Source organism: Mastomys coucha, unplaced genomic scaffold (genome assembly GCF_008632895.1).
Source record: "Mastomys coucha isolate ucsf_1 unplaced genomic scaffold, UCSF_Mcou_1 pScaffold9, whole genome shotgun sequence".
Lineage (NCBI taxonomy): Eukaryota > Metazoa > Chordata > Mammalia > Rodentia > Muridae > Mastomys > Mastomys coucha.
This window is the reverse complement of record NW_022196915.1, coordinates 96,969,319-96,982,281: the sequence shown is the minus strand read 5'-3', so window position 1 is coordinate 96,982,281 and position 12,963 is coordinate 96,969,319. Positions and strand designations below refer to the sequence as shown.

Below are 12,963 nucleotides of genomic sequence, written 5' to 3'. Positions count from 1 at the left end.
AGAGAGAGAGAGAGAGAGAGAGAGAGAAGGAGGTAGAGAATTAGAGACCAGCCATGGTCACATGGAGAGAGGGGGAAGGAGGGGAATAGAGGAAGCAAGAAGTGAGAGTAAAGACAAGAAGTTAAGAGTAAGAGGTTAAGAGAGAGAGAGGAGGGGTCAAGCATCCCCTTTTATAGTGTGCTGTGCTAGCTTTCTGCTCCCAGGTAATTGAGGGGTGGGACATACATGGCTGTGATCAGGAGACTGTGGGTGTAGAACCCAGCCAGAAGGCTGGGAACTGGAGGCATTGTCTATGTGATAGATAGCACAGGATAATCAAGTGAGGGCTTGTGGTGTCAGCAGCCTAATGTCTCAGATTAATGTAGCTTACTATTCTGTCCCTTGAAGAATTTTCTACAGGGTCTCCGGAGTAAGCCTTGCTTACTAAACTAAAACACAGACTGCCTTTCATGGTCCAACATCTAGACTCAATTCAACCACTGCAAACAATTACTAAGTCCCATGTGTAGTTTTCTTCAGTGGGTCGACACAAGGCTGCCTTTATCAACAGTTAGAATGAAGAGTGGCTCAAGGGCCTTACCACTTTCTTCAAACTTCTGTATATTGAAAGGCTCTGAGAGTAAGGAACTCTTGTCTTCTATTGTGTTCCCTATGTCAAAAGTACCAGCTTCTGAAGTATAAGTTAAAACCTGTGGACAGCATATAGTTCTGGTTAACCTAAGTGGGTCACACAACAAAAGTAACAGACACAGACTTAAGAATAGAAATTTTTCAAGGGAAAAAGCATGTAGACAGATGGTAGGAAAGTGGGAGACAAGATGTTAATATAAATTGCATACATTTGTGAAATTTTCTAAAAGAAAATATAATAAATATAGAACAAGAGAATTTCCTAGTGTGTTAACTCATGGACAAAAACCTATTAAGGAGCTAGGGAAAGTATGTTTTTCTAAGGGAAAAGTGAGGTTAATGTAATGCCTGTTGACTGCCAGCCATCTGAATACCCTGGACTCAGAATAACCCCTCATATATGTACCACACTAAAGCTAATGATACGGAACCATTCCCCTTCATTATCTGTACAACGTATTTGCCATGCCAAGGGAGTGGAGCATGTTCTTGAACAGATGCCAAAAGAAATTTAGAGAAGGCAATGTTCTGAGAACTGCCAGATGTACAAAATGAGACATGGGAACCCACCTAAGAGGATACTCCATGAATGGAAACTACAATTACTAAAGGGAAAGAATTAACTGGAAAAATGCTTTGTGTGTGTGTGTGTGTGTGTGTGTGTGTGTGTGTGTGGTGTGTATGACAGAATATAAATTCTCCATTTATTATATAACATTTAAGAGGTTTTGATACTTCATTACTGAAGTTGTATGCTAAATGATCAAGATATAATTATTATTTGCCAGTAATATGCATGTAAATCCTTATTTTAATTCAAATTATGTTGTCATTTAATTCCTTCCTTTTTTGTTTAAGATATGAAACACACACACACACACACACACACACACACACAAACCCTTCATTTCTTAGGAATTGTTTTTAAATGTGTACAGTAATAATTTAATTATCAGTGAAATCCTACTTCATACTATATTTTACTTTCTTGAATATGTATATGTGGATACATGTGCAAGTACATGTCATACACTATATCATGTGTGTGCAATGAACTTTCACATGCTGGTAGCACCAGAGGTTGATGACAGGTCCTTCTTCATCTTACTCAGTCAGATAGGCTATCTCAGTGCATCTAGAATTTGCCCATGTGGCTAGAGCAACTAGTCAGTGATCTGATTATTTCTATTTCTTTGGTGACAGAAACACAAGCACTCCCAAATTTTACATGCATATAGGGACTCAAGCTCAGGTCCTCCTGCTTGAGCAATCACCTTGCATATGGAACCAGAATCCCACCTCTTCCACCAATCTTCATTATATGTTTTGTCAGCTTTCATTATGCTCCACTGTCAGGCACTTGAGGGCAAGATGATACTTTGTAAATTGTTAGAAGAAAAAGATTCATGCTCACAAGTACAGGTGACAGTTATATGCTTGAGGTTGAATGATTCCACAATATTTTCAGAAATGTGTTTCTCATAATTTTAACAACAAAGACAATAGAAGGCAGCGTATAAATATATAACTTCATTCCCCACACTTAGAGCTGACAATTGTTCAGTAATTCATAGTATTTTAAAGAAATCACAACTTTCCCCTCATCCAATAGTACATTTCTATTTATTTGAAAATATGAAGATAGAATTCAAAAAATAGTTGGAACATATATTACAAATTATTAACAATGTATTTGCCTTTGTCATTATATGTTTTATAAAGTTCTGGAATTTTTGATTGCTTGCTGACTTGGGATATCAGTTCTGCCCTGTGAAGTTGAGAAAACAGTGTACTTCTCACCACTGACATCCTGTATCTATTCTGGTTCTTAACATCTAGGCTTAACATAGTTCTCTTGCTAAAAACTATGTTTTCACATAATATCTGCATGAGACATGGTCTATCTGTAATCAAAATTGGATAAGACATTAGCAAGACTACTTTATAATCAAGATTGATGAAAACACATACACAGGTAACCACATGATGAGGAGTAATGACTACAGCTCTTCTGTTTCCACGGTGAGTGCAGGCTCTGCAAATTAATGACTAATTTATTTAAATAACTCTTCAATGTGCTAATCCAGGTATGTGGTATTGTAGTGTATCCTAATATTGCGCTCTGGGGCTGCTGTATTCCCTTATGCAATATGAAAGACTAAACAATGATACTTTGTTTTTCTTTTTCTATAACTAAAAGCATGTCTTTAAGGTATATTTCCTACTTATTATAGGACATATATCACATAGTCATGCATTCCAGGAACATTTTTATACATGATTATGTTGCACTCCAATAGCAACGAGCCTTCTCTTACCTTTAGTCTTTCTTATTGATCTTTCATATCAGCTTGCCCACAGTGGAAACAGTCTACCTTCTACTTTCATGGCCATATTTCATCTGAGTTGACATATAAGAGAAAACCAATGATACTTATTATAGAGATTGGCATAGTTTGCTTATGAAGATAATCTGTACTTCTCTTTTTTCTCCTGAGAAATACATAATTCGATTAGCTTGAATAGCCCCACTCATACATGCTATATTTTTTAAATTTATCTGTTCATGGATACTTATATTAATTCCATAATTTGGGAATTGTGAACAGTGCCATGATTAACTTAAAAGTTTATATATGTGCATAGCATATTAGTATTGAGTACTTTGAGTGTGTACAAAAGAATGATAGAGGTAACTCAAGTAATTCCATTTTTTAATAATTTAATAATCCATCTCACTGACTTCTAAAAAGGCTGGACTAATTTAAGTTCCCACAGTGTGTAAGGGTCCTCCACAGTCACTAGTCACAACTATAGCATTTGCTGGTTTCTGCTTCCCCGGTGTCTTCATTCTGGCTGCATTGAAGGGGAATCTCACTCATGTTTTGATTTGTATCTCCCAGATAAGTAAAACGTTGAATATTTTTTCATGCACTTCATCCAATATACTTTTCTTGAGAATTATACATTCTGCTTATGTCCCCATACTTTTGGGGGTTGTTAGTGGTTTTGGTACTTGATTTTTGATTTAGTTGTGTATTGTGGATATTCATCCCTGTCAGAAATAACCTTCTATTCTTGATTCAGTCTCTTCCTCTAGCTTTTCTACTATAGCTGTGACTGAATCCCCTAGACCTGGTTCCTGACATCAAGAGTATTTGTTTGTAAGATGATAGGCATAAATGCAAGTGGAATGTAATGTGTGTGTACGTGTGTGTGTGTGTGCTTGTGTGTGTGTGCTTGTGTGTGTGCTTGTGTATGTGTGTGCTTGTGTGTGTACGTGTGTGTGTGTGTGCTTGTGTGTGTGACCATAAAGTATCAAGGAAGAGACCATGAATTCTAGAGAAAGTGGGGAAGAAAGTGTGTGAGTTTGAGAGGATAGGGGTTGTAGAAATAATATAAATACAGTCATTCTCTTAGGCTGATTAATTGAATTAATTAATTAAAGATATAAGTGTCTATGGATTCTACCTGTTGGGAATTAATTCAGTCTATTATTAATCACAAAGATCTCTTTTACGATCCAAAATATCTTGTGAACTTACTTTGAATACATGGTCCCTCAAAAGCTACAAACCCTGCATAATCTCTGCATCTTTGTTTTTCTCCAAGACTTTGCTGCTTTATAGCTCTGCACATGTAGAAAGTAAAATTCTGCTATATAGTAAAAGCTGAATGAATTTGTGGTCATGTTTATCCAATTACCATGTGCTTTCTAGACAGATGCATATATAAAGGTCAGCTGAAAAGCTGTAGTACAGTAGAAATGCCACAATCTTCATGATCAAAATAGAATTTAACACAGAAATCATGTGTGTTCTGACTGGGCACTAACTTTTTTCTGACAGAAGGTAGCAATGTCTTCTTTACAGTAGACACCTCTGTATCTGCTCACTTTTCAGTTCTCTATAATCCCACGACACTGCTTTCTTCTTCAGGAATCAGTGGTGATTTTGTTTATTATTCATATCATTCATGTATTTAATTGCTGTAGGATAGGGTTTTGTGTATTTATCAAAAATGCTCTTATTTTATCAAGAAATATGCTAGTTGTTTTGAATTTGATTAGTAGTAGTAGTAGTTTTTCCATATTACTAAAATCAAATGAAGAGGATCAAGCTCTATCACCAATACCTACACACTTTTAATTCTGATTTTAGAAACTAGTACATACTGAGGTACATTTAGTTGAAGTTACGGCTCTTTGGGGAAATATGATGAGTAATAAGAGAGGGTTACCAGGAAGTAATAAGGAGCTCCTAAAAGCATATGCAGGTTTGTGATCATTACTAAAAGAACACGTAAGAAGCTTTTCCTCCCGTTTCTTCATATTACGTATGGATGGAATAGAGGAATACATAATGTTTGCTATTCTTGGTCTGACTTGGAAAACAATAATTTTTAAGGCTATTTGTCACTTGGTGTTGTTTTTCTAGTTTGGAAATTGGAAGTATTTTGAAACTGCTTCCAGTCTTAGTAATTTCTTGGGGGTGTACCATCCCTACCTCAGCCATAGAATATTCATAAAAGTAGGCATGCACTCATCCTTCATCACCTCCACAGTGCCGTGATTTCTGGAAGAATGAACTTAGTTTATAAAGAGCTCTCTAATATTTGATTATTTTTCAATTTCTCTAGCCTTAAGTGAAACGAATTGCCTCCTGTAAACTCTGAGTAAACACATGTTCACCACGCTCCTGACAGCCAGGACTCTCATTCTCCCACAGCTTAAACATAATACTAAAGTAGCAATTTAAAGCAGCAGAGAGCAAAACAAGTCACTTTTAGGGTAATTGTCATCCTGACCACAGTAAGATTCTCTAAATTGCAGTTCAATTATTTCTTTTCTCCCTTGAACACTAATAACACTAACTTTCACTCCGGTCTCCCTTTTTACTTTTAAGTATCTGGTTATATGTTAGCTCCATTAAATCTATTGTGACTGAACCTAAAGAGCCATTGTTCTAAAAAGTAGGTCAGGGTGCTCTTGTCAATAGATTTACATACATTTTTTACATAGAGAGTGTAATTAGTAGAATCAAGTTATTAGGAAGCACAAGGCTTTGGGTTTGCTTTAGAAATAGTATTAAAAGTTGCTTGTGGCATTTTCACAAAGAAAATCACTCGGTATAGGCAATTATTTCTAGAACCACCTTAAACACTTTGTTACTAACAAAGCAAGAAGAGTCTAATTATAAATTATCTCACAGTTCATTGCATTATACCAGCATTAAAATAAAACCTACTCAAAAAGTATCAGATGATCAAGTATTATTAACATACTAATATTTCATTCTAAATGCACATACCAAGAAAAGTAAAATGTCAACTTCCTGAAACATTTAATGCAAGGCCATTGATAATAATACAGATTATTGGTGAATATAAATATTTGAATATCAATATGTGTATATTAATTAAAAATCAGCACTCATTGTATATATGGTGCTTTGACATGAATGTTTATTTTCCTCAAATCAGTATTGAAACATCAACATCAAAGTAATAAGTTTGTAAAGTGAACCATTAAGAGGTTGTCCAGAGCTCAGCCATCCTAGCTGCTGTGCAAAGGCACAATTGAAATCATGTACAAACCACATACAACATACAATGGTCCTTCTCCGTGGCATCAGATGAAATTGTATTTGTCCTGTAAGGCACAGTCTCCAGAATAGAGAAGAATAGGCTTTTGCTGACTAAAATCTATTGTGTTTACATCAATTTGCTATAGCAATGTGAACACATGAAGACATGAAGACATACAACTTTTAATTTTAAGGATTTTTTTTTTAAATTCAATCTCACTCTCTTACTTCAAAGAACAAATCAATTGAAAAAAGTCCCCAGCACTATGTAGCTGAATTTATTTCTTTCAACTTAATTGGCATGGGTTAATTTGTTTTTTTCATTCAGTTCAGGAATTACTGGACTGAGCCAAGAATCTAAAAATTGTTTTGCTTGCAAAGGAAGAAAGCAATTGGCAGACGTTCATAATCCAGTTATTGCTTGACTTACACCACAGAGCTGCCAACTGTGAGAAAAAGTAGAAGAAAGGAACAGAGATGAACCAAAAATTTATCTGTTGATTTGATGAAAAAATGCAATAAAGTCTACTTAACTAGCTGTGTTTTGTGTTTTCTTTATTTTATAGCATTTCTTTATTCATGTATTTGTAAATAATGGCTTGGAAAAAAACTACAATCAAAATCATGTCACCATTTTGTTTTCCTCAAGGGGGAAAATCAACAAACAAAACAAAACAAAATAAACAAAAAATAACAAATTTTATTTGAAAGTAGAAGAGAAAGCCCCTACAGGACATCTTTACATATCACTGAAAACAAAACAAAATAAAAGCAAAAACATGTCAGGCTGCTAATGAAAATCCAGGGACATGTCTCTACTAGGAAGGGAAAACAATGAAAACAGGAAGTTGAATCTTCTAGAGCAAACATGTGGCTGGCCACCTTGATAGAAGAATGTAATACTGTTATTCTTGGAAATGTTCATAGCAATAAAAGGATCTTTAAGTTGTGTTTATTTATATAGATTATTACATCTCCTAACCTTCAGTAGAGAAGCAAGTTTTACAACAGATGGAAATTGATAGAGACTCACAATGGTCTACATACAGAGAATAAGAGACAATGGCATGCTAAGACCTTAACAGGGCATGTACATCCTATACTATCCCCACAAGGCTCAGGAATTATCATTGAAAAGATGTGAGAAAGATTATAACAGCCAGAGGGAGTTGACAGCTGCAAAGGATGGCTGCAACAAAGCCTCTGGGGGGAGGGTGGGGGAAAAGTGAGGAGGTTTGGGCCTCATATGTTGCATGCATGAACTCTCATTGGTTCTGACTTACACAAAATCAGGACAAAATCCCAGCCTAGGCGTATGAGTGGATCAAGTAGCCCCACTATAAGCCGAGCAGTTATTGCAGTTGATAGCTGTTAAGATAGGATAGGTCGATTTCTTTAGGGATGTTGCCTATATAAGATAGATCTTATAACCCAGAAGTGATGTACGCTCAAATCATAAATATAACTCCATAAGGATCGTCTGAAAATTTGATCTTTGAATCACAAGTGTATTTCTTTTTTTTAAAACTTTTATTGCATTATGATGAGAAAAGTTACATGATTTCAATTTATCTGAATTTGTTAACCTTTAAAAATATATTTTAAGTGAATAGAATTGAATCATATTCTTGTTTCCCTTTTGTACCACTGTTCCTCCCGGAACCCCCCTTCAGTACCTACAATATCTTTTTTGTCATATTCCTTAAAATTTACAAAATATTATAACAATAAAAATAAGTATTATAAAAGTTGTTTGATATAAAACAACAATCAATTTAACAGTCTTATGTAGGTGCTCGTCTATAGCAATAGTGAAAATATTTTTCTCAATATAAATTTTAAATAACTCCAAACATATTAACTGTATACTATGTTTTCCTGTAGTTCTTTAAGAGATTTTTGTGTTTCCTCTTTAAGAGCTTCTACCTCTTTACCTGTGTTCTGTATTTCTTTGAGGGTGCTATTTATGTCTTTCTTAAGGTCCTGTATCATCATCATGATAAGTGATTTTAGATCTGAATCTTGCATTTCCGTGTAATGGTGTGTCCAGGACTTGCTATGGTGGGAGAATTGGGTTCTGATGATGGCAAGTGACCTTGGTTTGTGTTGTTTATTTTCTTGTGTTTGCCCCCTGTCATCTGGTTAACTCTAGTGCTACCTGCCCTTGCTAAATCTGACTGGAGCCTGTCCTTCCTGTGATCCTGGTTGTGTCAGAACTCCTCAGAATCAAGCTGACTCTGTGATCCTGTGATTCTGGGATCCTGGGCTTGTTAAATCACCTGGGAGTGTGGCTTTCTCTGTGAGTTGTGGGACTGGCTGCAGAGTTTGTGCCCAAGATTTGCTCAGAACACTAAGCCAGACAGAACAGAAGGAACTGGAGTCACTGGGCTGGCAGAGTTCCTTTGTGCCTGGTCCCGCTGGACCCAGTTACTCCCAGTGTCACAAGTGTATTTCTTAATAATGCTTCTCAAGTCACTTGATTATGAATCAGGTTGCTTGTAATACTGTCAGTGCCATCCCATATGAATTAAGTCCACACTTTTACATGTGGGAACATGAATCTTGTTTACATCAAGCAATTTAAGTCAATGTTGTGCAGAATAAAGTTCTTCAACTCTTTTTATAGTTTAAGTAACATCTGTGTTCTCCTTGTCAGGTTAATCTCCACATAGGTATTATTCCCAAAATTATATATATATATATATATATATATATATATATATATTATTTATATGTATGTGTATACATTATTGTGGACTCAGTTTCTATTTTTAAATATCTTAGAAAATTTGCTTTATTCTTCCATATCCATAATGATAAAGATTTTACATAGTGCCTTGGTAGTAAAAGATAAGTTAAAGACAAATAAGTACTTAGTGCATGTCCATTGTCTGTCTCTAAAATGTATTAACTTATTTATACATAATAATGAAGTGGAAATGGTACCCTCAATGACTTTGAATCAGCATCTTGTAGAACATGTTGTAGTAAATGTGATAGATACTTTTATATGAAATTATAAAGTTTGTAAATGAAAGACCAATAAACTAATCTTGCATTCAAAACAAATTCTCTAAGAAATACAACTAATTATGGTGGTAGATAAAGCAAGATTTGTAGAGAAGCAAATTCTATCAGTAATTAACTCACCACTAGCCAGCTCACACTCTGGGCAACAAGAATTTGGCAGTTTGAGTATACTATAAGAAGCATGTTACACATATAAATTGTCATAGCTGGGAGTAGACGGAGTTCTAGAAACTTCCTTAGCACCTACCATGTCATCCACTTTGAAAATTGCCATGAATTTCAACACTTGGTGGCGTGATAAAATCAGTTTACATAATGTTAGGGCTAAACTAGGAGAGTAAACAGCAGAAGACCTAAAGAAAATAATAAATGGTATACATGTACATTTGTACATGAAATAACAAAGAAGCCTAAGGCAGGACTCAAGGTAAAAACACAACACACACACACACACACACTCATAGGGACTGAAGTTGGTGCCAGCAGGCCTATGCTAAGCCATCCCTTCCCCCTGAAGGACCAGTCACATGACAGTATAGTATAAAAAAGAGTTTATTCAGGGCATGGGGAGGGGAATTAAGAGTGTTGTTGAGGCAGAGAAAGACAGAGAGAGGGAGAGAAGTAAAAGAATAGAGGAGTAGAGGGCACCCATGCCTCCATGGTGGCAGGGGAGGGAATGGGGAGCAAGAAGAGAAGAGCAAGGCAGGGAGGAGGTGGCAAGCAGCCCGATTTATAGTGGGTCAGTCCTACCTGGCTGTTGCCAAGCCACTGTGGGGTGGAGTTTAGACAGAATGCTAACAAAACCCATTTTCCTGAGAAAGTTACCCTTAAGAGCATATTCAAAGCACAGTAAATCTGTCATATATCTTTGCTTCTAATACAATATAACAGATTAAATTGTAAGTAAGCACATCTTCTAACAAAATTCCACATATTTCCATAAAGTATCTTACCTCAAGTTGTATCATAGTCAAGGGTTTAATAATGAAGTAAGCAAACCAAACCAAACAAACAAACAAAACATAACAGCAAGATCTTAGTATGTGTGGTAGATAGGAGATAGTGCCCCATAATGATACTGAAAAGTGGATGGAAAACATGATCCTAAATATCAATCAAGGGCTGAAATCAGTAAAAGCAATACAGCACAGTTTACCAAGAGTCATTGCAAGAATGATTTTGCTTTTTGAGAAAATCAACAAGATAAACAAATCTGTATCCAAAGTAATTAAAAGATGGAGAAAGTATATCCAAATCAACAAAATCAAAATCAAGAAGTGGGACATAACAAACAAGCAAATTCTAATAATTGTGATGATGTCCTTTAAGAATTTGTACTCCACAATAAAGAAAAAAAAGAAATAAAATGATCCTATATAAATTGAGTAATAACAGTACTTCTAGAGCAAAGAAATGAAAACTCTTTTTCTTTTACCTTTTTTAAAATTTGTATTTAATCTTTTTACACTCCAGATTGTATTCCCCTCCTGGTCTACCTTCTGACTTTTCCACATCCCATATCCCCACCCTCGGTCTCCTCAAGGATGTCCCCACTCCCACCACCTCCCACAAGGATGACCTTCCTACTCCCTGGAGCCTCCTGTCTCTTAAGGGTTAGGTGCAAGTAATATAAATTATCTTGGGATAACTCTAACCAAACAAGTGAAAGATCTGTATGACAATAACTTCAAGTCTCTCAAGAAAGAATTCAAAGAAGATCTCAGAAAATGGAGTGATCTCCCATGCTCATGGATTGGCAGAATTAACATAGTAATAATGGCCATCCTACCAAAGGCAATCTACAGATTCAATGTAATCACCATCAAAATCCCAACACAATTCTTCAAAGAAATGGAAAGAGCAATTCTCAAATTCATCTGGAAAGGCAAAAAACCCAGAATAGAGAAAACAATTCTTAACAATAAAAGAACTGCTTGGGGAATCACCATCCCTGACCTCAAGCTATACTACAGAGCAATAGTGATAAAAACTGCATGGTATTGGTACAGAGACAGACACATTGATGAATTGAATGGAATTGAAGCCCCAAAAGTAAAACCACACACTTACACACACTTAATCTTTACAAAGAAGCCAAAAATATACAATGAAAAAAAAAAAAGAAAGTACCTTCAATAAATGGTGCTGGTTTAACTGGCAGTCTGTATGTAGAAGAATTAAAATAGACCGTATTTGTTGCCTTGCACAAAGCACAAGTCCAAATGGATCAAGGATCTCAACATAAAACCACATACACTGAATCTAATAGACGAGAAATTGGGAAAGAGGCTTAAACTCATTGGCACAGAGGGAAATTTCTTAAACAGAATTCCAATGGCTCAGACTCTAAGATCAATAATTGATAAATGGTACCTCATGAAACTGAAAATCTAGCTGGGCGGTGGTGACACACGCCTTTAGTCCCAGCACTTGGAGAGGCAATGGCAGGTGGATTTCTGAGTTCGAGGCCAGCCTGGTCTACAGAGTGAGTTCCAGACTGAAAATCTTTATTTTATAAACATTTATCTCAAAATTTCAAAGGAAATCAACAGTGTTCTGTGACTTCACAGAATTCCCTGTGTTCCTTTACAAAAGGAAACAAATTCCTACTTTAGTGACACAAAATTAAAGCTTTGCTGGATAAAGTATTTTGTTCTCTTATTGTCCATCCATTTCCTCTTGAGAGTAGTCGAGGTAAGATCGCCTGAGAAAGAGCTTCCGGGAACAAAGCATTAGTGAAAAGATGGAGAGCATCTTCTCAGAGAGTGCCTTCCCTCTCTTCCACGGGGTATCACAGGCACACACAAGGTAAGATTGGATGCACAATCAGTCATAGGAAGATCTAAAGCTAGATCTGCTTAATGTGAAGCTTGCTGTCTTATTAAGTGATTTTTTTAATTCTGGATGAACTGCAGATTTACGTTTAAGCATATAGATTCCATTTGAAGCTTGAAGATTCAGAAATAACTGCCCTGGGTCAGACATTCCCAATTACCTGAAGGCATATTGCCTCTTCAATACATGCATATTTTTCTAAGCACTGACCTCTCATCCCTCCTTGAATTTCAAACCAAATTTTTTAGAAATTGGAATTGCTACTGTTGAGGATGTATTGAGTGTCACTTCCATTAAATCTAAGATAATAACTTGGGTGGGGCAGTATGGGAGAGTTCACCCTGGTGGTATATGTGCATGAGAGCTCCCAGGATAACCTCCTTAACTACTACCAGGCCCAGATCCAGCACCTTGAGTTGGCCCACCCCAACAACTACCCATATGTGAATTGCTAGAGTGCATGAATTGGCCAGACTTGCATATTCAAAGCTGCAGGGTCTCCATGTTACAGGAAACAGAATATCCAAGATTCATTCGAGTGAAAATGAAGTCTTGATACTGTAGCTAGACACAGAGATCTTGATTCAGCCCAATGACTCATTGCAATAAACATTTCCAAATAAAGATGTTTGCTCAAAAGAGTACAGTGTGTGACACATCATAACACACGTCAGCTTCCCAGGCCAGATGCTGCTGCCGCTTGCTCTCCTCTTTCTTCCTCTTCCTCCTCTTCCTTTTTTTTTTCTCATTCTCCTTTTGCTCCTAGTCCTCTTTCTCCTCCTCCTTCTCCTACTACTCATTTTTCTCCTCCTCCTGCTTTTTTGTTCTCCTCTTTCTCTTCTTCCTGTTCTTTCTCCTCCTCTCCTTCCTCCTCTTTCTCCTC

The 12,963-nt window shown here is 36.3% G+C and overlaps 1 long non-coding RNA gene across 1 annotated transcript in view; it reads right to left on the bottom strand.

The window, feature by feature from the left end:
• LOC116084516 overlaps positions 1-12,963 on the bottom strand; it is a 143,224-nt gene that overhangs the window by 18,906 nt on the left and 111,355 nt on the right. The window contains exon 3 of the long non-coding RNA XR_004116142.1: positions 2,949-3,031. This is a non-coding gene — a long non-coding RNA (uncharacterized LOC116084516). The remainder of the gene's footprint in view (positions 1-2,948; positions 3,032-12,963) is intronic.